General features: G+C 44.0%; 1 protein-coding gene across 1 annotated transcript in view; it reads left to right on the top strand.

Moving 5' to 3' along the window:
- The first annotated feature begins 1,515 nt into the window (after positions 1-1,515).
- LOC137656126 (pre-mRNA-splicing factor 18-like) overlaps positions 1,516-26,295 on the top strand; it is a 65,880-nt gene continuing 41,100 nt past the window's right edge. The window contains exon 1 of the mRNA XM_068390306.1: positions 1,516-1,667. The gene's annotated coding sequence lies outside the window, so the exon portion shown is untranslated. The remainder of the gene's footprint in view (positions 1,668-26,295) is intronic.

Raw genomic sequence — 26,295 nt, 5'->3', positions numbered from 1 at the left:
CAATAGTAGGAATATATTTAAAACTCAGAAAAGGGTAATGATAGAAAAGGCACAAAAATTAGCTAATCTAACATATACAGTTATAGAGAAAAGTTGCAATAAAGTGATGATAGGAAAAACGTTCTGGAAAAGTATTGCTTTACCATCTATTTTGTATGGAACAAATGTTATAAATCTAACAGAAACTGAAATAGAGAAACTACAAAGAATAGAGAATGGGGTATATAGGAAGATTTTAGGTGCCACTAAAAGCACAGCTAATACTGCTCTAAGAGGGGAGATAGGTGCATCTTCTATGAAAGCAAGGGTGATGGATGGGAAGCTGCAGTACTTAAATCGTACCCTGAATGGAAAGAAGGAAATACTGAAAATAATTATCCAGGATATTCAAGAAAAAGAAGGAAGATGGTGGAAACAACCTGTAAAGTATTTGGAAGAATTAAGTTTAGGTATAAGACAAATAAGAAGAATGAACAAGGCAGAAATAAAACGGAAACCAGAAAGTGGGATACTGAAAAGTGGAAAGAAGAAATAGAAAGTAAAGTGAGCTTAGAAATATATAGAACGTGGAAGAAAGAAATTAAAGAAGAGTTAATCTATGACAATACATTTGCTTCAGTGATATTTTTTAGAGCAAGAACTAATACGTTAAAACTAAATATTATAAATAGACACAATGGAGGGAATGTAAACTGTCATTTTTGTGAAAATGAGGAGGAAGATTTGATACATTTTTTGTTATTTTGCCAGGAATATAGAAAAGAAAGGAATGAAGTAATTGAGCTACAGCAACCATACGAGGAAGACCCAAAGAAAATAGTAGGATTATTTTTATACAGTGAAACAAATATAGAAAAGAAAAAAGAAGTATTGAACATAATTTGGAAGAAAAGACAAAACAGTACAAGAAGATAAGCGTTAGAGGCGCCGTTGTAAAGACTATGCCTCGCCCCAGAACCTGAACCTGAACCTGAGAATCCAGAACATTCAGGAACCCAATGTTGCCAACTTAGCGCGAAATACTCTAGTACTAGTGATTGGCATCATAAACAGCGCATAAATTTTGTATTTTGTGCATAGCGCATTTTCTAGCTCAAATCTAATAAGTTTTGTGCTTGATTTTGAGGCTACTAGTATTGTAACATTTACAGTAGTTTTACATAATATATCACTCGTTTATTTTTCATTAGAAATTTTGATGAAGTATATTCTTCAAGTCCGTAGTTAAGAAAGTTTATTAGGCAGTAATTGTACCCGATTGCACTGTATATCAACTACCATTTGTATAACATTCCCGTATCCAATATTTGTAATAATTGCATTGTTGCAACTGACTTTATTGTTTTTCGTTCATCTTTTGTACGAAGTATATCATCACCAAAATCCATATACAGGGAGAAAACTCTTACTAGCGCATCTCAGACCTGTGTGTGTCAGATTGCCTTACCATTGTGCAAAGACAATACACGACCATTGCGTAAGAAGGGCTCTTGCCTTAGGCAGCCCGTAAGTCTCGGACCTCAATCTGTCACAGTTGGCAACACTGCAGGAACCTATATCGTCAACAATAACAAACCTGTCGTCTTGTAACGATAACTAGACATGCTTATCTAAATATCTGATATTATCAACTTTAAATCTATTATTCGTAGCAGATATCTAATGAGGTAAGTTTACTAAATCATTCTGATTTGTTTTAAGTTTACTGAAAGCCACCTATGAACCGCAGACGCTAACAGTGACGCAATACTTTTCATGCCCTTAGGTAGGCAAAGTTAAGGCTATTTGCTTTTATTATAATTACAGATGGGAAAAGTAATAGAAATTCAACATGCAAGCATACAAATTCCCTAGCCTTTGTATATCAGCGGCCAGCTCCTCATGCGTTAATTAGAAATAGACAAACTGACCCAAACTTTCCCTCCTAACCTAATCTACAACCCTTGTCCTTACTTGCATACCTAACGTGGGGCTGGCTAACGCCCCCCTGCAACCCCCCTTACACTGCCGTATTCTAAGTTAGCCATAATAGTACATACATGTGGCCACTATCATACTTACACCCCCAAATTCCAAATAATCGTTTTCAGAATCGGAAATACAATAAAAATTCTTCGATTCCGATACCAGAAAAATTTAGGGGTTTCTTTATAGTTATGGACGGAAAAAGCTTTCCTACTGAAAAACAGGTTTTTCAATATTAAACTTACCCGATAATCATGTAGCTGTCAACTCCGTTGCCCGACAGAATTCTATGGAGGGATACGCCAGCTATCACAATACTAGAAGGGGGTGTACTTACCAGCGCCACCTGTGGCCAGGTACTCAATCATTTGTTGTTGACACCTCCTCAATTATTCCTCTGTCGTGCTTCCGGCTAGACGTTCTGGGATACGCTTATGGTCTTCGAGTTTATTCACGGATATTTGGTGAAGTATTCTCTCAGATTAACGGCTGTCGCTTTACTGGAATCCTTCTTATATTAGCTAGATAGCTTTTATATAATACTGATATAACGATTAACGAATTTTGCTTGTTTTTGGATCACCCTTTGGCTAACTCTTTGAATACAAGATGTCTGACGTTTCGCAAGCCCCCTCCCATAGACGATGTAGGTCTTGCAATAGGCGTATTCCGAAGGCCTCGGTAGATCCTCACACCGCTTGTTCTGACTGTAGGGACAGGCCCTGTCTATTAGAAAATCGATGTGAGGAATGCGCCGGACTTTCGGAATTGGAATTTGTCCGTCTTTTAAAATATTCATCTAAGTTAGAGAGAGGTAGAGTTAGGAGAAGTTCTTCTCACTCTTCTTTGTTTTCCTCACCTCATGATCCCCTACCTTTTCCTACCCCTGTAGTGGCTACCCCCGAACCTACTGTGTGCCCTCCGCCTGATATGTCAGTTGTTTTGCGTGCTATTCAGGCTTTAGGCGATAAAGTAGAATCAGTGGTAAGTGACCATAAGTCTCTGATGGCCGAAGTTAAAGAACTGAAGGTCAAGAGTGCAGTGGGTGGAATTAGTGCCAGTGCTGTGACGAGTGCTAGTGTCGGTGCAGTGCCAAGTGCTAGTGGTGCCAGTGTGGTGCGTGAGGATTTTTCTGTGCGAGCCAGTCGTCCTCCCAGTCCGGGACCTCTTGCAAGCTCCCATGCCCAGGGGAGAAGCAATGTCGAAGGGCTTAAGGGTTCGACAGGCCTTGTTAGGCGCACAGAACTATCCTCGGTGGTTGCGGGCGTGTCTTCCTTAGACCGTCACTCCCACCTGCAGACGATTGAGCCCGTCTTATTCTCGTCCGCTGATCAACTAGCAGGGAAGAAACGTTGGTCTCAGGTCTCGAGACCGCTTAAACGTAGAGTCCAGTCCGCGAGTGCTCAGCCAGGTTGCAGTCATTGGCTCAGCTCTGACTCGCCTCAGTCATCTGTCGACTGTACTCCGCCCAAGAGGAGTAAGGTTCTGCCAAAACAGAGCCCGACTGTTAAGACTTTACCTCAGTCTGTTATCGTTTCTGCCGATCCCAAGTGGACCCTGCTTCAGTCCATGCAAGCTCAGCTTTCGGACTTGATGCGTGAGTGTCGGGCTGAGAGTGTTGCACCTCCTCCTCCGCCTACACTCCCTCCGCCTGTTCTCGCTCCGCCTGTGCTCGCCCCGCCTGCACTTGCTCCGCCTGGTCGCAGCACCATCTGCCAGGCGTACGATGTTGAGCCACTTTCGGAGTTCGCTGTTCCCAGTGGTGTTCAGCCTCAGCCTTCTTTAAGGCAACCCTTGCTTTGGGATCAGGAGAGTTATTCCACTCTTCCTCCGCCTCCCCTTGCTGCTCCACCAGTGGTGCAACTCTCGGTTGGGGTACAACAACCTCTCCCCTCCGTGAGTCTGTCTGCTCAGCCATCGCTGCAGCGAGCTCAACCCTCCTCAAGGCAAGCTCCTCTACACCCTGGACTTGCGCCTCAGGAGCCTCAGCTTGCGAGAACTTTACCTTGTTCTGCGCAGCCTCAACCTCATCATGCTCCGCTCATCTCACAGGAACAGGAACGGACTACTCCGCCTCCGTCCTCCGCTCAGCTTGTGCAATCCTTGGGTTCAACCTCTCTTGCTAGGAGTCAACCTCCTTCACCCATGCGCCTGCCTTCTGCTTCGTCTGTTGTTCAGCCTTTGCAGTCTGAGCCTCAGGTTTTCCCTCAACAGTCACTGGAAGAGGAAACCACTGTTTTTGTTCCTACCCGCTCTGACTCTGCGGTTCAGCATTCTGGTCCGATCGCTTCGCTACCCTCTGCTGATGAGGTGTCGGATGATGAGGAGGCACACCTTGATCCCTCATCAGACGTGGACGAATCTAAGCTTTCTCCACCGTCGATTGATTTTCGTAAGGTCTTGGCTCTACTCAGGGAGATTTACCCAGACCACTTCGTCTCTGCTATTCCCCGCTCTCCACCATCTGAGTTTTCGCTGGGCGTACAACAAGCTAAGTCCAACTATACTAAGCTTGTCCTAGCTAGATCCTCCAAGAGGGCTTTAAGGATCTTAGGGGAGTGGCTGCAGTCTAAACAACACCTTGGCAAGACTTCCTTCATGTTCCCTCCAACGAAGCTCGCTTCGAAAGCTAGCGTTTGGTATGCCACAGGGGAAGCACCAGGCTTAGGAGTACCTGCCTCTGCCCAGGCTGACTTCTCAAGTCTGGTGGACTCGCCTCGGAGAACTGCTATGAGACGCTCGAAGGTTTGTTGGACCTTCTCAGACCTGGATCATTTACTAAAAGGGTTGTTCAGAGCATTTGAAATGTTCAACTTTCTCGACTGGTGCCTGGGGGCCCTCAGCAAGAAAACCTCTCCTGCGGACAAAGATTCTGCCATGCTATTAATGTCCTGCATGGATAAGGCCATCAGAGATGGATCGGGTGAGCTAGCGTCGTTATTTGTATCAGGGGTGTTGAAGAAAAGGGAACAACTGTGTACCTTCCTTTCCGCCAGCATTACACCTTGCCAACGGTCACAACTCCTTTTTGCTCCACTCTCAAAGTTCCTCTTTCCCGAGGAGCTAGTTAAGGACTTGTCTGCTGCCCTGATACAAAAGGACACGCACGATCTTGTAGCCTCATCGGCTCGTAAGTCTAAGGTTGCCACCTCAGTCCCCAAGACTTATCGCTCCCCAGTGGCTGATACCCCAGCTACGAGGTTCATACCGCCCTTTCGTGGTAGAGCCCCCAGCCGAGGAAGCTCCCGTCCAGACTCTCACAGGAGCAAGTCTAGGAAAGGATCCAGGACATCTAAGGGAAAGAACTGACTCTCAGATTCTCCAGACAACAGTAGGAGCCAGACTCAAGATCTTCTGGCAAGCCTGGGAGAAGAGAGGTGCAGACGCACAGTCTGTCAGTTGGCTGAGGTACGGTTACAGGATTCCATTCTGCCTCAAACCACCTCTGACCACATCGCCCATCAACCTCTCTCCCAACTACAAAGAAGAGGACAAGAGGCTAGCATTGCAACAGGAGGTGTCGCTACTTGTGCAGAAGAAGGCAGTGGTTATAGTCCGGGACCATCAATCCCCGGGCTTCTACAACCGTCTCTTTCTTGTGGCCAAGAAGACAGGAGGTTGGAGACCGGTGCTGGACGTCAGCTCTCTCAACGAGTATGTCACCAAGCAGACGTTCACGATGGAGACGACCAAGTCGGTCTTAGCAGCGGTCAGACAGGAGGACTGGATGGTCTCGTTGGACTTGAAAGATGCATACTTTCACGTTCCCATTCATCCAGACTCCCAACCTTTCCTGAGATTCGTTTTCGGAAAGGTTGTCTATCAGTTCCAAGCCCTGTGTTTTGGCCTAAGCACAGCTCCTATGGTCTTTACTCATCTGATGAGGAATGTAGCGAAATTCCTACATTTATCGAACATCAGAGCCTCCCTCTACCTAGACGACTGGCTGTTGAGAGCCTCCACGAGTCGTCGTTGTCTGGAGAACCTCACTTGGACTTTAGACTTAATCAGAGACCTAGGTCTATTAGTCAATATAGAGAAATCTCAACTCATTCCCTCCCAATCCATTGTGTACCTGGGAATGGAGATTCAGAGTCAGGATTTTCGGGCTTTTCCATCGGCCCCCAGGATAAACCAAGCCCTAGAGTGCATCATGAGCATGCTGAAGAGGAGCAATTGCTCAGTGAGACAGTGGATGAGTCTCACAGGGACCCTCTCATCACTGGCCCTGTTTGTCGAGCTAGGAAGACTCCACCTCCGCCCTCTTCAATTCCATCTTGCTGCTCATTGGGACAAGGGCTCGACTCTAGAAGCAGTCTCTATCCCTATCAACCAAGAGATGAAGACCACTCTCCTGTGGTGGAAGCACAATCTCCTTCTCAAGGAGGGTCTATCATTGGCCATCCAGACCCCCAATCTTCATCTCTTCTCAGATGCATCGGACTCGGGCTGGGGTGCGACCTTGGACGGACGGGAATGCTCAGGAGTATGGAACAAGGAACAAGGATTACTCCACATCAACTGCAAGGAACTGTTAGCAGTTCATCTAGCCCTGTTGAATTTCAAGTCCCTCCTGCTAGGCAAAGTGGTGGAGGTGAATTCAGACAACACCACAGCCTTGGCTTACATCTCCAAGCAAGGAGGGACCCATTCGAGGAGCCTTTACGAGATCGCAAGGGACCTCCTCATTTGGTCAAGAGGTCTAAACCTCACTCTGGTCACGAGGTTCATCCAGGGCGATATGAATGTTTCAGCGGATCGCCTCAGCAGAAGGAATCAGGTCATTCCCACGGAATGGACCCTCCACAAGAGTGTGTGCAACAGACTTTGGACCTTGTGGGGTCAACCTACCATAGATCTGTTTGCCACCTCCATAACCAAGAGACTTCCGCTTTATTGTTCCCCTGTTCCAGACCCTGCAGCGGTTCATGTGGATGCTTTTCTTCTGAACTGGTCCCATCTCGACCTGTACGCATTCCCTCCGTTCAAGATAATAAACAAAGTTCTGCAGAAATTCGTCTCGCACGAAGGGACACGGCTGACGCTGGTTGCTCCCCTTTGGCCTGCAAGAGAATGGTACACAGAGGTACTTCAATGGCTAGTCGACTTCCCCAGGACTCTACCTCTAAGAGTGGACCTTCTACGTCAACCACACGTAGACAGGTTGCACCCAAACCTCCACGCTCTTCGGCTGACTGCCTTCAGACTGTCGAAAGATTCGCTAGAGCTAGAGGCTTTTCGAAGGAGGCAGCCAGTGCGATTGCCAGAGCTAGAAGAGTTTCCACTCGTAGAGTCTACCAGTCTAAGTGGGAGGTCTTCCGAAGCTGGTGTAGAGCCAATTCAATATCCTCTACCAATACCTCTGTGATCCAAATAGCTGACTTCCTTCTACATCTTAGGAATGAGAGATCCCTTTCAACACCTACGATTAAAGGATATAGGAGCATGTTGGCCTCAGTTCTCCGCCACAGAGGTTTGGACCTGTCTTCCAACAAGGACCTTCAAGACATTCTCAAGTCTTTTGAGACGTCTAAAGAACGTCGTCTTTCCACTCCAGGCTGGAATCTAGACGTAGTCTTAAGGTTCCTTATGACATCTAGGTTCGAACCTCTCCAGTCAGCTTCCTTCAAGGATCTTACCCTCAAGACTGCTTTTCTCGTTTGCCTTGCAACAGCTAAGAGAGTCAGTGAGGTTCATGCCTTCAGCAAGAACATTGGTTTCACAACCGAATCTGCAACATGTTCTTTTCAGCTTGGATTCCTAGCAAAGAACGAGCTTCCTTCACGTCCTTGGCCTAGATCGTTCGAAATACCTAGCCTCTCCAACATGGTAGGTAACGAACTAGAGAGAGTTCTTTGCCCTGTCAGAGCTCTCAAATATTATCTGAAGAGGTCTAAACCTATTCGAGGACAGTCAGAAGCCTTATGGTGTGCCATCAAGAAACCCTCGAGACCCATGTCCAAGAATGGGCTTTCGTACTATATAAGGCTTCTGATCAGAGAAGCACATTCTCACTTAAAGGAGGAAGACCTTGCATTGCTGAAGGTAAGGACCCACGAAGTAAGAGCTGTAGCTACTTCGTTGGCCTTTAATAAAAACCGTTCTCTGCAGAGCATAATGGATGCAACCTATTGGAGGAGCAAGTCAGTGTTTGCATCATTTTATCTGAAAGATGTCCAGTCTCTTTACGAGAACTGCTACACCCTGGGACCATTCGTAGCAGCGAGTGCAGTAGTAGGTGAGGGCTCAGCCACTACATTCCCTTAATCCCATAACCTTTTTTAACCTTTCTCTTGAATACTTTTATTGTTGTTTTTATGGTTGTTACGGTAGGCTAAGAAGCCTTCCGCATCCTTGGATTTGGCGGGTGGTCTATTCATTCTTGAGAAGCGCCTGGGTTAAAGGTTTGGTAGAGGTCCTTTAGTAGGGGTTGCAACCCCGTGTACTTTGGCACCTTTGGGTTGATTCAGCCTCCAAGAGGAACGCTGCGCTCAGTAAGGAAGACGAACTTTAAATAAAGAGGCAGAGTAACGGTTCTATTCGACTTCCTTACCAGGTACTTATTATTTCATTGTTATTTGAGATAACTGTTATATGAAATATGGGATACTTAGCTATCCTTTAATCTTGTACACTGGTTTTCACCCACCTCCCTGGGTGTGAATCAGCTACATGATTATCGGGTAAGTTTAATATTGAAAAATGTTATTTTTATTAATAAAATAAATTTTTGAATATACTTACCCGATAATCATGATTTAATCGACCCTCCCTTTCCTCCCCAGAGAGAACCAGTGGACCGAGGAATAATTGAGGAGGTGTCAACAACAAATGATTGAGTACCTGGCCACAGGTGGCGCTGGTAAGTACACCCCCTTCTAGTATTGTGATAGCTGGCGTATCCCTCCATAGAATTCTGTCGGGCAACGGAGTTGACAGCTACATGATTATCGGGTAAGTATATTCAAAAATTTATTTTATTAATAAAAATAACATGTTTCATATAGAAAATTGCCCGTTTTCTTCGAAAATGACACTTATTTTAACCAAATAAAACAGTTATCTAAGAAATAATAATCAATGGGGTTAGCATGCGCAGCTCTGCATGTACCGCTTGCTAGAACATAGGAGCTTGATGTTTTTCTTTTTCTGCTAGGGAAGTGAGTGCATGGCGGAGTAAAATTCATTAGTTATCTAAAAAAATTTTCCCGTTCTTAGATGGTCTGACAGGTTTTTGGTTTATTTGCCGTTGAAATACAGTAGTCAAATTCAGTGAAAGCACAATATTTACTACAGGAATAACTTTTTATATGCTTAAATTGTTGTTCCGTCCATATCTATAATTTTACCAATTTCAGATATTTTCAATTCTCGATTCCGATTCCAATCAATTGTCTCCTGACTAATATATAGGTACTTAGAACTGTTCTAATGGAAATAATGGGCGAACCAATATTTATCGAATTTCAGACGTTTTGAAATTCCAAGAGTTATGAGTGAACAAAACAAATTTTAAAGGAGGGACTAACACAAGAATACCACCTAACCTAACGTAGGAGCCGTATCCTTACTTACTTAGCTCCCAGGGGGCCATGCCCTTCTGTGACTCTCCCTTAGATTACCGTTTCCTTAGTTTATCCTAAGACGAAGTCTCCAGCCTGTGTTAGCTTCCCAACCACCTTCACTCCTGATAAGGTAACACTCAATAATAATTTTTAAATATTTAACTTAGCCGGTGAATATATAATAGCTGCAACTCTGCGGCTCGACAGAAAACACACTAAAAAAACTCGCGAGCGATCGCTATGAAGGTTGCGGGTGTGCCCACCAGCGCCAACTGTCGGCCAGATACCACTCTTGCATGTAAACAAACCCTTCAATTCTTCTCTGTCGACGTTGACGACAAGATGTATCAATACTCGCTGTAGAACCTGGAGTTTTCTCAACATATTTGGTGAAGTACTTCATTTTGGTTTGAGCTTTCGCAGTGCAGGTGTTTTATCTTCATCTTAAATCTTGAACTCGTTTTTGGATAGATTTAATTTTTGATTACAAGAGAGAGAGTATGGACTTTCTTTGACTTTTAAATGGCCGACCCTTCCCTTAGACGGAAGTGTGTTTTAGGCTTTTAGCAATTATCTTATCACGTTATAAATTATTTATAGATTTTCCTCTATATATTTTATATCTCAACCGCCTTTATTAGGCCTCTTCGATTAGCCTTCCATTTATAATAAACATCAAAATAAATTTTAATGATTTGTTTACAGTGAACCCTCGTTTATCGCGGTAGATAGGTTCCAGACGCGGGCGCGATAGGTGAAAATCCGCGAAGTATTGACACCATATTTACCTATTTATTTAACATGTATATTCGGACTTTTAAAACCTTCCCTTGTACGTAGTACTGTTAACAAACTACCCTTTAATGTACAGAACACTTAATGCATGTACTACAGTACCCTAAACTAAAACAGGCACAAATATTAAAGGCGATTTTATATCATGCGTTTCCTAAACACCTAAAAAGCACGATAAAAAATGGCAACCAATGTTTTGTTTACGTTTATCTCTGATCATAATGAAGAAACAAACTCATTTAGTGTACTGTACACATATATGTATAGGTTAGTTTTTGCATCGATTATATTGATGTACAGTATACAGTATGTTGATTTTGTTATTACCAATGTTTTACTTAATTTTCCTTAGGACTTCCAAATGAAATGTTTTTCTTTATGACGCCACCTGAAACGACGGCGTCATAAAGTACGCTCAGTAAACAACCACGCTCAGAACAAAGAAGGCATTTACTGTAACGCGCATGATGAAAGTGATAAATAATGATATTTACAGTAAAAGCATTTACAAAATATGTTATTACAAATATTATTTACCGTATCTATATAAAATCATACAGTACATACTGTACGTAGCAAAGCAGGAAAACAATTTACGAGAGAGAGAGAGAGAGAGAGAGAGAGAGAGAGAGAGAGAGATTGTTTTACGTACGTAAATGTAAATTTTAAACAAAAAAAATATGATAGGCTTTTAAAACCTTCCCTTTAACTTAATGCATACAGTACTAAACTATAAAACAGACACAAATATTACAGTAAAATGTTTAAGTAAAAAATAAAGATTGTTACTGTACTTACCACGAAAGAAGTTCAAGAAAAACTTGAATGATGATGGCGATGAATTTGCTGCACAGTAGAAATGATGATGATGAAGCTGATGATGTCTTCTACTGTGCCGCCAATAATAGTATTTTACGTCTCTTCAGACGGAGGTGTCTTTTCCTGGGACACCTCTTCAACTTCTTCCTGAGACACTTCTTCAATTTCTTCCGAGGGCATTGTGATCGGAAGTTGCTGCCGCTGCTTCTTTTTTCGCAAGAGCATCCTGTAGGGAGCCATTTGTTCATCGATCTTGGTGCAGAATTGTAGAGAACGAACCATATCCTCGTCCCACTCTTGCGACATTTCTTTCACCTCATTCGCAAGCTTGCAGAGCTTGGCAAGCCGTTCTATAGTTAAGACCGTTTCTTCGACATTTTCTTGGATCTCTTCCTGTGTTTCACTGTCTTCACTGCCCGATTTCGTCAGGTCTTCGAGGTCTGCGGCCGCGTAACTTCTACCGTCTTTTAACATAGTATCGAGAAGCGTCACCTTCTCAGCAATCATCATTTTTCGGTGCTGTTTAGGCTCACTACCAGCCTTAGTAGAAGCAGAAGGCTTGGGAGGCATTGTACAGTAGGGTTTAACAGAAAGTTCAACTTAAAACAGTCGCACACAGCACAGATTCAACTTCACAAACTTAAGAACGTCTACTCAGCAATACGCGGAAAGAGAAAGTGAACGATGCAGACCCGCGAGAACTGTGATGCTGGAAGTTGAAGATGCGGGCAAAACACCAATCACAGGCTAGATAACAAAACTTGAGTTTTGATTCGTCATCTATCAGCGCTTGAACCAATCACAACCCGTCTTATACAGTACTATGGTGCGTTGGTTACTCATAGAAGATGTCCCGCGCACACTGAACGTACGTAGATTAAGTACAATACCGTAATAATAATAAATACTGTAATGATAATAATACTGTACAGTAATAATAATAATAATAATGATTAATAAATAACAATAATAATTTTATTAACAACAACAACAATAATAATAATAATAACAATAATAATAAAAATTTACGTACGTACGCTATTTTACGCCTCTCTCTCTCTCTCTCTCTCTCTCTCTCTCTCGTACGCTTACAGTACTTATTCGAAATGTGATTTTTGCAACAAAGAATATTATTGGATGCAGTACTGTACTACGTACGTATACATACAAAAGATTCATGGAAAAGAAGCACATCCATTACAGTACACACCATTCTAATATGGTATGACTGCATCTGATTTGCGTTTCATGTTCGATTTAATTTTACTACGTACTGAATTATCGTATGATCACATTCTCTTTTCGTGTTTTATTTCTTTCTGTGCTGAATTATATATCATATGTAATGCAATGAACAATCAGTAAGAGCAGATATTACTAATTACAGTATTAATGGAATTACAGGTAACAAAATATCGTATTTGGTTATCTTCAGATTTCGCGATATTTTCGAATTTTCCGGAAAATCCGCGATATGTATATATATATGGGTTATGGGAAAACCCCGCGAAGTGGTGAATCCGCGATTGTCGAACCGCGAAGTAGCGAGGGTTCACTGTATATGCGACCTTTCCTGAGAGTAGGCGGTCCTAACTTGGAAACCGAAGTTAAACAACGTTGAGCCCTTTTCAATCGTAAATAACTTTTACAGAGCTAATGATTTAAAACTTATTAAATGAAATATTTTTAGTAAATATTTTATGATAGTTTTTTTCTTTGAATAGTCTTCGTACTGTTTCAAAGATGAACTAACGTTTAGTTTATTTATGCTACGCAGTTTGCGCTCTATCGTTACGATAGAGAGAGAGAGTATCACGGTTTCACTTTGCAGAAAGAGTAAATCGATTCTGACGTTTTGTTCTTTTTTCTTTCAAAGCTTAAATGTTTTAAAGACTATTTTAAAGGAACTTTTAATTGAAAAACCTTTAAGTTTTTCCCTTTGGTCAAATAACCTGTTTATTGACGAAAGGTAAGTGGGCTCTTCTCTTCGATGCGAAATCAAGAGAGAGAGAGAGAGAGAGAGATAGAGACGGAGAGAGAGAGAGGAGAGAGAACGTTCCGATCTTTATCCCGTCCCAAGCGAGTAACGTTGTTCTCGAGTTACTCTCGTCCCTAGTCTCTGTACGGGGAGAAAGGATAAAACGTTTTTAGTTTTTATTCTCGTCCCAAGGCACTGTACGGTGAGAGATTGAAAACGTAGTTTTGAATTAACTAATGTTTAGTCTCTTCCCCAGCCACTGATTTTTTTATCTTAAAATATGTTTGCTGTTTTTTGCGGGTATTAATGTGCTTACATTATACGACTGATTTCGCAATTATAACCTTTTGATGAGGGTAGAATTGCGTGCTTCAGGTAGAAATCAGTTTTATTCATACCTAATGTGAATTGTTAAAAAATTCGATTTCAGTGAAATAAGTGCAAAACAGAAAATCGTAGTGATGAAGTGATATTGCGCAAAGTGTTATCAGTGTTGCGACCGAGGGTTCGTCTGTTCGTGCCTGTCGTTCGCCTAGTCCGGGACCTCTTGCAAGCTCCCAAGCCCAGGGGAGAAGTAATGTCGTACGACTTATGGGTTCGAGAGGCCTTGATCAGCGAACAGACGTTCCCTCTATGGTATCAGGTGTATCTTACCAAGATCACCCCTACCATAAGGCGAGAGAGACGATTTTCTCCTCGTCATCCGAAGGCTTTTCGCATAAGAAACCGTGGAACAAGGTTTCGAGGCCCTTTAAGCGAAAGTCAGTCCTTTCAGGACAGGTCCAGCATCCTGGTTTTAACTTTTAGGACAGCTCTGACCCTATGCAGTCATCGGAAGACTGCTCGCCGCCTAACAAAAGCGTAACACAGACTCCGAGAGTCTTTTTGTAGGCAAGGTTTTGCGGTCACAGACGTTACCCTCGTCTCTTACCGCAACCATTCCCGTTGATCCTAAATGGGTTGTACGGCAAGACATGCAGAATAAGCTTGCCTCCCTTATGGAAGACTATTCTGCCGATAAGTCCGTTGAGCCTAGCCGTTTATCTCATCGAGATCCTGGCCTTCAGCCACCCTAACGTTCCTTTGTGCGTCCTGTTGACGTTGGCGTAGCCAAGTCACGTCAGTCAGGTTGTTTAGAACCACACTCGATGCGGTCTCGTGTGGATTTTCAGCCACATTTGGACGTTAGGCCACTTGCTGATGCTCCTGTTGACGTTCAGGACGTTCGCCAACAATCGGAGTTGACTTGTTTTGACGCTGAGCGTCAACCTCCGCATTCTAGAGTTGTTTTGACTGCTCAGTCTAGGCGGTCAAAGCAGTCTCGAGTGGACGCTGTGCGTCCTCACGCACCTGTTGTTGTTGACAGTTCACAGACTCAAGCAGTTACATGACGTTGCGTCCTGGTCCGCTACTAATGCACCAGTGCGTGTGGACTCTGCTTGTAAAGCATTGCCACCACGGTAGGTCTCTCCCTTGCTTGAGACTCGGCTATTATCGGACAAGGTTCCTTCAGATGAGGAAGTTGCTGTTCCCCCTCCTACTGATATTCCCTTGAGGACTCTGTCAGACGGAGAGGAGCCTAAAGCTGCTTAGCCCTCTATGGACTTTAAATGAATCATGCTGATTTTTAAGGATCTTTGTCCGGATCTTTTTGTAACTGCTGCTCCTCGTTCGCCTAAACGTCAGAGCTTACACTAGGCCTAGCTACTTCGAAGTCGTCGTTTTATAAGCTAGTGCTCTCTCGCTCTTCTAAGAGAGCTTTACGTTTGCTAGGCGACTGGTTTATCACCAGGAGGAGTTTGGGGGAGACAGCCTTTGCTTTCCCTTCTTTTAAACTGGCTTATAGAGCGAGAGTCTGATATGACACGAGAGAAGTTCTCGGCTTGGGAGTTCCTGCCTCTGCCCAGATAGACTTCTCAAACCTCATAGACTCTCCCTGGCGCCTGGCCATGAGACGCTCCAAGATTTTACAGGTCGACTTCACAGCTATTTTCGAGCCTTTGAAGTTTTGCTGTACAATTATGTCATGCATAAACAAGGCTTTCAGGGATGGCTCCAATGATCTGACAGCCACGTTCTCTGCAGGAACAAGTCCCTCAGGGATGGCTCCAATGATTTGGCAGCCATGTTCACTGCAGGAGTACGTAAGAGGCAAGTGCGCTCAATGTGTTCATTGTCAAGACAAACTTCACGATGAAGTCTACCAGGCTGTCTTGACAGCATTTATGGAAGGCGACTGGATGGTCTCTCTCGACCTTCAGGAGGCATACTTCCACATTCCTATACACCTGGATTCCCAACCGTTTCTGAGGTTTGTTTACAGGAATGTGGGGTACCAGTTTCGAGCCCTGTGCTTTGGTCTCAGTCCTGCGCCTCTCGTGTTTACGAGGCTCATGAGGAATGTGGCAAAATCCCTCCATCTATCGGGGATCCGAGCCTCCCTGTACTTGGACGACTGGCTTCTCAGAGCATCGTCCAGTCTTCGCTGTCTGCAGGATCTACATTGGACGTTGAGTCTGGCCAGGGAGTTGGGACTTTTGGTCAACCTAAAAGTCCCAACTGATCCCATCCCAGATTATTCTATATTTGGGGATGGAGATTCGCAGTCAAGCCCTGCTCGAAGTCCAACTAATGCTGAAACGAAACGTTTATTCAGTCAGGAGTTGGAACAGTCTCGTAGGGACTCTCTCATCCCTGGAGCAGTTTGTCTCACTAGGGAGACTACACCTTCTGCCTCTCCGGTTCCATCTAGCCTCTCACTGGAACTAGGACAAGACATTAGAGACGGTATCATTCCCAGTCTCCGAACCAGTAAAGGCATGCCTGAAATGGTGGGACAGCAATATCAGTCTGAGAGAGGGACTATCCCTAGCAGTCAAGAACCCAAACCACGTGTTGTCCTCAGACGCGTCGGATTTGGGTTGGGGTGCGACCCTGGACGGTCGGGAATGCTCGGGTCTGTGGACCTCAAGTCAGAAGAGCATGCACATCAACGGCAAGGAGCTATTAGCAGTCCACTTGGCCTTGATGATATTAGAAAGCTTCTTCGAAACTTAGTGGTAGAGGCAACTCAGACAACACCACAACTTTGGCGTACATCTCCAAGCAAGGAGGCACACACTCCTTCACGCTGCTCGAGATCGCAAGGGACCTTCTCTTATGGTCAAGAATTCGAGGCATCTCCCTGTTGACGAGATTCATCCAGGGGGACTTGAACGTCTTGGCAGACTGTCTCAGTCGGAGGGGTCAGGTGATACCCACGGAATGGACCCTCCACAAGGACGTGGGCAAGAGTCTTTGGGCTACTTGGGGTCAACCCACCATAGACCTCTTTGCCTCCTCGTTGACCAAAAGGTTACCAATCTATTGCTCTCCAGTCCTAGATACAGAAGCAATCTACATAGACGCGTTTCTACTGGATTGGTCTTTTCTGGACTTATATGCATTCCCACCATTCAAGATAGTCAACAAGGTACTGCAGAAGTTCGCCTCTCACGAAGGGACAAGGTTGACGTTGGTTGCTACCCTCTGGCCCGCGAGAGTGGTGCACCGAGGTACAGTACTTCAATGGCTGGTAGACTTTCCAAGAAGTCTTCCTCTAAGGGTAGATCTGTTACGTCAGCTCCACGTAAAGAATGTCCATCAAAGCCTCCCCGCTCTTCGTCTGACTTCCTTCAGACTATCGAAAGACTCTCAAGAGCTAGAGGCTTTTCGAAGGAGGCAGCCAGTGCGATTGCAAGAGCTAGGAGAGCTTCTACCATTAGAGTATACCAGTCGAAGTGGGAAGTCTTTCGAGACTGGTGCAAGTCAGCATCTGTGTCCTCGTCCAGTACCTCTGTAGCCCAAATCGCAGATTTTCTTTTACATCTGAGAAAGGTTCACTCCCTTTCAGCTCCCACGATTAAGGGCTACAGGAGCATGTTGGCTTCGGTCTTTCGACATAGAGGCTTAGATCTTTCCAACAATAAAGATCTCCAAGATCTCCTTAAGTCTTTCGAGACCTCTAAGGAACGTCGTTTGGCAACTCCTGGATGGAACTTAGACGTGGTCCTAAGGTTCCTCATGTCAGACAGGTTTGAGCCATTACATTCAGCCTCCCTGAAGGATCTCACCCTCAAGACACTTTTCCTAGTGTGCTTGGCTTCGGCTAAAAGGGTCAGTGAACTTCATGCCTTCAGTAAGAACATCGGCTTTTCTACAGAAAAAAGCCACTTGTTCACTTCAACTTGGTTTCCTGGCCAAAAATGAACTGCCTTCTCGTCCTTGGCCTAAATCTTTTGATATTCCTTGCTTATCAGAGATCGTAGGCAACGAACTGGAAAGAGTATTATGTCCTGTTAGAGCTCTTAAGTTCGATTTAGCTCGTACTAAGTCATTACGAGGGAAATCTGAGGCATTATGGTGCTCAGTTAAGAAACCTTCATTGCCTATGTCAAAGAATGCTTTGTCATATTTTATCAGATTTTTTTAATACGAGAAGCTCATTCTCACTTGAAGGAGAAAGACCGATGTTTGCTTAAGGTTAAGATGCACGAAGTTAGAGATATAGCAACCTCCGTGGCCTTCAAGCAAAATAAATCTCTGCAAAGTATTATGGACGCGACATTTTGGAGAAGCAAGTCAGTGTTCGCGTCATTTTACTTAAAAGATGTCCAGACTCTTTACGAGGACTGCTACACACTGGGTCCATTCGTTGCAGCGAGTGCAGTAGTGGGTGAGGGTTCTACCACTACACTTCCCTAATTCCAATATCCTTTTAATCTGTCTCTTGAAATGTTTTTAATATTGTTTTATGGGTTGTTCGGAAGGCTAAGAAGCCTTTCGCATCCTGATTGATTTGGCGGGTGGTCAAAGTCATTTCTTGAGAGCGCCCAGATTAGGGGTTTGATGAGGTCCTGTTGTATGGGTTGCAACCCTTGATACTTCAGCTCCTGGGAGTCTTTCAGCATCCTAAGAGGATCGCTGGGCTCCGTGAGGAAGACAGACTTACAAGGCAGAGTAATCGTCTAAGTCAACTTCCTTACCAGGTACCTATATATTTTGGTTTTGTTATATTGATAACTGTCAAAATGAAAAAACTCTTAGCTTATACGCTGTAAACTTAATTAACTCTGGTCTCTACCCACCGCCTTGGGTGTGAATCAGCTATTATATATTCACCGGCTAAGTTAAATATTTAAAAATGATATTTTAATTATAAAATAAATTTTTGAATATACTTACCCGGTGAATATATAATTTTCAATATTAAACTTACCCGATAATCATGTAGCTGTCAACTCCGTTGCCCGACAGAATTCTATGGAGGGATACGCCAGCTATCACAATACTAGAAGGGGGTGTATTTACCAGCGCCACCTATGGCCAGGTACTCAAGTACTTCTTGTTGACACCTCCTCAATTATTCCTCTGTCGTGCTTCCGGCAAGACGTTCTGGGATACGCTTATGTTCTTGGAGTATTTTCACGACTTTGGTGAAGTATTTCTCTTTGATTTCGGCTGTCGCTTTACTGGAAACTTCTATATTAGCTTAGTTAGCTTTTGGAATTAATTTGATTAATTATGGTGACGAAGAGAGTATGAACTCTCGTTCACCTTTCAATGGCCGACCCTTCCCTTAGACGGAAGTGTTGGTGTCTAAGAGAGTATAGACTCTCTTTCTTAATTTTGCTTAACAAAAGTTATAGATTTATTTTATATCTCTCCGCCTCTTATAGGCCTCTTCGATTAACTTCCTTTTATTATAAACTTATTAAAATTAATTTTTATATTTGTTTATATTCGACCTTCCTAATAGTAGGCGGTCTTTTCTTGGTACCGAAGTTAATTAACATTGAGCCCGTCATTTCGGTTTTACCTGTTAACATATTATGCTATTTCCGCCACAGAGTTTGAAAGAATTTCTTTGATAGTCTCGTACTGTTTTCAAAGTTGAACTAACGTTTTGTTTTGTCTCTGCAGTTGTTGACGTTCAGAACGTTCAACTTGCACTCTATCGTTACGATAGAGAAAGAATGTTCACGGTTTCACGTTGCAGTAAGAGTAACCGTGTCTAGCGTTTTGTTCATTCTTTCTTAACTTAATGGTTTTGATCCTAATAAAGGAACTTTTCATTTTGGGAAATATTTCAGTTTTTTCCTTTAACAATAATATGTTTTAACGATATATATGATTGGGCTCTTCTCTCAGGTTCTAAGTCAAGAGAGAGAGAGAGAGAGAGAGAGATAGAGACGGAGGGAGAAAGAGGAGGATAAACGTTTCATTCAAGCCTGCCAGGCGTACGAGTAACGTCGTTATCGTTTTTGCTCTTCTCCCTAGTCTCTTTAGGGGAAGAAACTAAACGTTTCTAGAGTGATCTAGTGTTTAGTCTCTTTCCAGCCACTGAATTATCTTTCATTAGATTTTTCTGTTACATTGTAATTCTGTTTTCGCAATTACTAACTTTTGAGAAAGGATAGAATTGCGTGTTTCAGGTACAAACCACTTAAAGTTTCGAGTTCAGTGAAATAAGTGCAAACAGAAATCAAAGTGATAAGTGATTAGCGCAAAGTATGTCAGTGTTGTACGTGAGGGTACTTCTGTGCGCGCCAGTCGTCCTCCCAGTCCGGGACCTCTTGCAAGCTCCCAAGCCCAGGGGAGAAGCAATGTCGAAGGGCATAAGGGTTCAGCAGGCCTTGATCGGCGCACAGAAGTATCCTCGGTGGTTGTGGGCGTGTCTTACCGAGACCGTCACTCCCACCCGCAGACGATTGAGCCCTTATTTTGCTCGTCTGCAGAAGAGATTTAGGGGAGAAAATAAAGGCAGAGTAACGCTGGTCTCAGGTCTCAAGACCTCTTAAACGTAAAGTCCAGACCTATGCCAGACGTACGAAGTTAAAGTTCAACAACCCGGATGCAGTCATTGGGTTAGCTCTGACTCTCCTCAGTCATCAGTTGAATGCACTCCGCCTAAGAGGAGTAAGGTTCTGCCGCAACAGATCTCTGCTGTTAAGGCTTTACCTCAGCAGACCTTAGTGTCTGCCGACCCCAAGTTGACTATGTTGTGGACTCTACTACAGTCCATGCAAGCACAGCTTTCGGACTTGATGCGTGAGTGTCGGGCTGAGAGTGTTGCGCCTCCGCCTCCGCCTACACTCCCTCCGCCTACGCTCGCTCCGCCTGATCGCAGTACCACCTGCCAGGCGTACGATGTTGAGCCACGTGCTGAGTTTGCTGTTCCCAGTGGTGTTCAGCCTCCGCCTTCCTTAAGGCAACCTTTACAATGGGATCAGGAGGATTATACCTCTCTTCCTCCGCCTCCACTTGCTGCTCCACCAGTGATGCAACACTCGGTTGAGGTACAACAACCTCTCCCGTCCATGAGTCAGTCTCCTCAGCTCTCGCTGCAGCGAGCTCAACCCTCCACAAGGCAAGCACCACAACACCTTAGCCTTGCGCCTCAGGAGCCTCAGCTTGCGAGACATTTACCTTGTTCTGCGCAGCCTCTTCCTCATCGCGCTCCGCTCACACCACAGGAACTGGAACTTGCTACTCCGCTTCCGCCAACCGCTCAGCAAGCGCAACCCTTGGGTTCAACCACTCATGCTAGGAGTCAGCCTCCTCCACCCATGCGCCTTCCTTCTGCTTGTCTTTTATTCAGCCTTTGCAGACTGAGCCTCAGGTGTTCCCTCAACAGAGTCTTGAAGAGGAAACCACAACTATTGTTGTTCCAGCTCGTTCTGACTCTGCTGTTCAGCATACCTTACCTCCATTTTCAAACCATATGATAATGGAGGTTATTTGTATTACTTATAAAAATATATTTGTATTCCTTGCAATATATTTTTAACAAGATCGCAAAATATGGCAAAAATATGAATCATGAGTTATGAATGTAAGGTAAATATTATGTTGTTATTAAAACCCCATGCAAGCATGCATAAAGCACTCTAGCACTGGTCATGGAATTTCTGAGAAATGTTAAACGCCATGCACACGCTCTGCTTTCCTTACAGCAGGCTCTGCTTACTACATGCTCTGCATACAGCATGCTCTGCATACAGCATGCTCTGCATACAACATGCTCTGCATACAGCATGCTCTGCATTCAGCATGCTCTGCATACAACATGCTCTGCATACAGCATGCTCTGCATTCAGCATGCTCTGCATACAACATGCTCTACATACAGCATGCTCTGCATACAGCATACTCTGCATACAACATGCTCTGCATACCTTACCGCATGCTTCTCAGTCACACATCTTTGGTTGTTGCCAACTCACTAGACTGTCAAGCAGTTTCATAACGTTGCCTTCTAGTCTGCTGCTTTTGCACCAGTGAACCCTCACTGAGAGAACTTAGCTTTTCTAGGATATGGTCCCTGTAGATGAGAAAGTTCTTTTCTCCCTCCTTCTGATATTCCCTTGAGGACTCTGTCATTTGCAGGGAGCCTTTAGCTGCATAACCTCTTATGGACTTTTATTTAAGCATAACATGCTTCCAGGGAAGGTAATGGTTCCACTTCAGTCGCTAATCCCGTCTGTTACCACATCTGCTCCCATAGACCTTGAGCTGTGTTGCATGACATGCAGTCCAAGCTTAGTCCTTGTTAGAGGATTTTTTGTTTACGGAGTCAATGTGTCACGGGGAAGACGTTCAACAACCAACAGAAGTGACTTGTTGTGACGCAGTGCGGCAACCTCAGCAACCCGATAAGGAGTTGTCTGTACGACCCAGACAGTCTAGACAGATTCGGGTTGTCACTGTACTTCCTCGCTTGCCCATGATTGACAGTTCACAGACTGTGCAGCAGTATCATGATCTTGTGTCCGGCTCCGTCAGACGACTGGCTTTTAAGAGCTCCCACAAGTCGTCGCTGTCTGGAGATTTTCAAATGGACTATGGATCTGACCAAGGAACTGGGCCTCCTGGTCAATTTTGAGGAGTCTCAGCTCGTTCCATCCCAGACCATTGTCTCCTTGGGTATGGATCTTCAGAGTCGAGCTTTTCGGACTTTTCCGTCGGCCCCAAGGATCTTCCAAGCCCTAGAATGCATCCAGAGCATGCTGAGAAGGAACCGATGCTCAGTCAGGTAGTGGATGAGTCTAACAGGGACACTTTCATCGCTGGCCCTGTTCATCGTGTTAGGGAGACTCCACCTCCCCCCCCTTCAGTATCATCTAGCTGCTCACTGGATAAAGGACATGACGCTAGAGACGGTCTCAGTTCCTGTTTCCGAAGAGAGGAGGTCTTCTCTCGCGTGGTGTAAGAACAGCTTTCTTCTCAAGGAAGTCTACCTTTGGCTGTTCAGAAACACGACCGCCGTCTCCTCTCGGACGCATCAGACACGGGCTGGGGTGCGACTTTGGACGGACAAGAATGCTCGGGAACATGGAATCAGGAGCAAAGGACACTTCACATCATTTGCAAGAAGTTGTTGGCGGTTATTCTGGCCTTGATAAACTTCAAGTCCCTCCAGCTTAACAAAGTGGTGGAGGTGGACTCTGACAACACCACAGCCCTGGCTTACATCTTCAAGCAGGGAGGGACTCTTTCGTGGAAGTTGTTCTAGATCGCAAGGGACCTACTCATCTGGTCTTAAGATCGAAAGCTAACTGGTAACGAGGTTCATTCAGGGCGGTATGAATGTCATGGCAGATCACCTCAGACGGAAGGGTCAGGTCATCCCCACAGAGTGGACCCTTCTCAAGAATGTTTGCAACAGACTTTGGGCCCTGTGGGGTCAGCCAACCATAGATCTGTTCACTACCTCGATAACCTAGAGACTCCTGTTGTATTGTTCTCCGATTCCAGACCCAGCAGCAGTTCACGTGGATGCTTTTCTGCTGGATTGGTTCCATCTCGACCTGTATGCATTCCCGCCGTTCAAGATTGTCAACAGGGTACTTCAGAAGTTCTCCTCTCACAAAGGGACACGGCTGACGTTGGTTGGCTCCGCTCTGGTCCGCGAGAGAATGGTTCTTAGAGGTACTGCAATGGCTGGTCGACATTCCCAGGACTCTTCCTCTAGGAGTGAACCTTCTAAGTCTACCTCACGTAAAGAAGGTACACCCAATCCTCCACGCTCTTCGTCTGACTGCCTTCAGACTCTCGAAAGACTCTCAAGAGCTAGGGGCTTTTCGAAGGAGGCAGCCAGAGCGATTGCCAAAGCAAGGAGAACATCCACTCTCAGAATCTATCAGTCTCAAGGGGAAGTCTTCCGTAGCTGGTACAAGACCAATGCAGTTTCCTCAACCAGTACCACTGTAACCCAGATTGCTGACTTCCTGTTATATCTAAGGAAAGTAAGATCCCTTTCAGCTCCTACGATCAAGGGTTACAGAAGTATGTTGGCAGCGGTTTTCCGCCACAGAGGCTTGGATCTTTCCACCAACAAAGATCTACAGGAACTCCCTAGGTCTTTTGAGACCTCAAAGGAACGTCGGTTGTCCACTCCAGGCTGGAATCTAGACGTGGTCCTAAGGTTCCTTATGTCATCAAGATTTGAACCTCTCCAATCAGCCTCTTTTTAGGACCTCACATTAAAAACTCTTTTCCTCGTGTGCTTGACAACAGCTAAAAGAGTAAGTGAGATCCACGCCTTCAGCAGGATCATTGTTTTCACATCTGAAACGGCTACATGTTCCTTGCAGCTCGGTTTTTGCTAAACGAGCTTCCTTCACGTCCTTGGCCTAAGTCGTTCGAGATCCCAAGCCTGTCCAACTTGGTGGGGAATGATCTGAAGAGAGTACTTTGCCCAGTTAGAGCTCTTAGGTACTATCTAAAAAGGTCTTAACCTTTACAAGGACAATCAGAAGCCTTATAGTGTGCTATCAAGAAACCTTCTTTTCCAAGTTCTAAGAACTCAGTTTCTTACTATTCAGGCTTCTGATTAGAGAAACACATTCTCATCTGAAGGAAGAAGACCTTGCTTTGCTGAAGGTAAGGACACATGAAGTGGGAGCTGTGGTTACTTCAGTGGCCTTCAAACAGAACCATTCTCTGCAGAGTGTTATGGATGCAACCTATTGGAGAAGCAAGTCAGTGTTCGCATCATTCTATCTCAAAGATGTCCAGTCTCTTTACGAGTACTGCTACACCCTGGGACCATTCGTAGCAACGAATGCAGTAGTAGGCGAGGGCTCAGCCACTACATTCCCATAATCCCATAACCTTTTAACCTTTCTCTTGAATACTTTTTATGGGTTGTACGGTCGGCTAAGAAGCCTTCCACATCCTTGTTGATTTGGCGGGTGGTCAATTCTTTCTTGAGAAGCGCCGAGGTTAAAGGTTGTGATGAGGTCCTTTAGTATGGGTTGCAGCCCTGTATACTTTAGCACCTTTGAGTTGTTTCAGCCTCCCAAGAGGAACGCTGCGCTCAGTAAGGAAGACGATCTTATTAAAGGCAGAGTAACGGTTCAAGTCGACTTCCTTACCAGGTACTTATTATTTCATTGTTATTGTGGATAACTGATTATATGAAATACGGGATACTTAGCTATCCTTTAGTCTTGTACACTGGTTTTTCACCCACCCCCCTGGGTGTGAATCAGCTACATGATTATCGGGTAAGTTTAATATTGAAAAATGTTATTTTTATTAGTAAAATAAATTTTTGAATATACTTACCCGATAATCATGATTTAATCGACCCTCCCTTCCTCCCCATAGAGAACCAGTGGACCGAGGAATAATTGAGGAGGTGTCAACAAGAAGTACTTGAGTACCTGGCCATAGGTGGCGCTGGTAAATACACCCCCTTCTAGTATTGTGATAGCTGGCGTATCCCTCCATAGAATTCTGTCGGGCAACGGAGTTGACAGCTACATGATTATCGGGTAAGTATATTCAAAAATTTATTTTACTAATAAAAATAACATATTAAATGACCCTCCCTTCCTCCCCAATAGAGACGCAGCGGGACGAGAAGAATTGAAGGGTTTGTTTACATGCAAGAGTGGTATCTGGCCGACAGTTGGCGCTGGTGGGCACACCCGCAACCTTCATAGCGATCGCTCGCGAGTTTTTTGAGTGTGTTTTCTGTCGAGCCGCAGAGTTGCAGCTATTATATATTCACCGGGTAAGTATATTCAAAAATTTATTTTATAATTAAAATATATTTCATAAATCGTAAAACTAGTTTCAGAATATCATGTACCAGACCAAGTTAAATGTTTACCCCATAAAGAAAATCTATTTGAGAAGCAAAAGAAATTTTACCTCTATTTCCAACCAACTGCGTACACTCTGTGTTACATCCATTTCCGACCATGAATATTAGCATAAACTATCCATTTCTTAGTTTTCCCATCCCCATTTAAAATTAATAATTTTGGAAGATTCTGGTGAGAAACTCGGGTTCTGGGATGGGGGAACACCAAAAACTTTTAATGGTCAGAAATGGATGAATTACACAAGATAACCAGTTGGAAAAAAAAAAAATTTGCTTCATATATTTGGTGTGAAAGTAAAGTACAGTATCATTATTACCTATAATTTATGTCACGTCCTTCAAATAGCATTTACTCCGACATGAATTGTTTCGCTCGCAAGTTAACATTCTTGGGAAGCACACATAAAACTGGCAAGAGTTAATGAATGCTCCCTACACACAAATAATGTGGTTCAATATTCCAGTGATGTTTGGTACTTTTAGATGAGCAACCTCAGCTGTATGGTGAATAGAGAATGGTATAAATAAATTTAATTACCAAAATACAATAGATGAAATTACATTAGATTACCAATATTGATTGAACTCTTCTTTGGGAGACATCTTCTGGTAACAGCAGTCATGCTGGAATTTGAAAGCTCCTAATAAGTTAAAACAGACAGCTATTGATTATGTCGTACAAAAAGCTGAAAAGTGATCATAAATAACGTGTGTGCAGTAACCCACTATCAGTCTCCCAGAAGTAAACAAGGGACTTAGGCAATTGTAGTAGTGTACACATTTTAGTCGAAAGACAAGTTATTTTCCCCCAGCACTCATTAATCATACAGAGAGATATGCCAAAATGATCAGCACTCAAACTTTTCTTGTATTGTGTACAGTATTCCTGTTCTGCTTGAAATCAAGATATATATTGTACAGTAGCCTAATAACCCATCAAAAGAGTTCCTGGTATTCCTTTCCCAGTCTGCCACTCAGAGATACTTGGGTAAATATTAGGAAGAGTTTGTTGAAAGTTG

The sequence above is a fragment of the Palaemon carinicauda genome, chromosome 17, assembly GCF_036898095.1.
Source record: "Palaemon carinicauda isolate YSFRI2023 chromosome 17, ASM3689809v2, whole genome shotgun sequence".
Classification (NCBI taxonomy): Eukaryota; Metazoa; Arthropoda; class Malacostraca; order Decapoda; family Palaemonidae; genus Palaemon; species Palaemon carinicauda.
The sequence above is the reverse complement of the archived record's forward strand: the minus strand, read 5'-3'. Positions and strand labels throughout refer to the sequence as shown.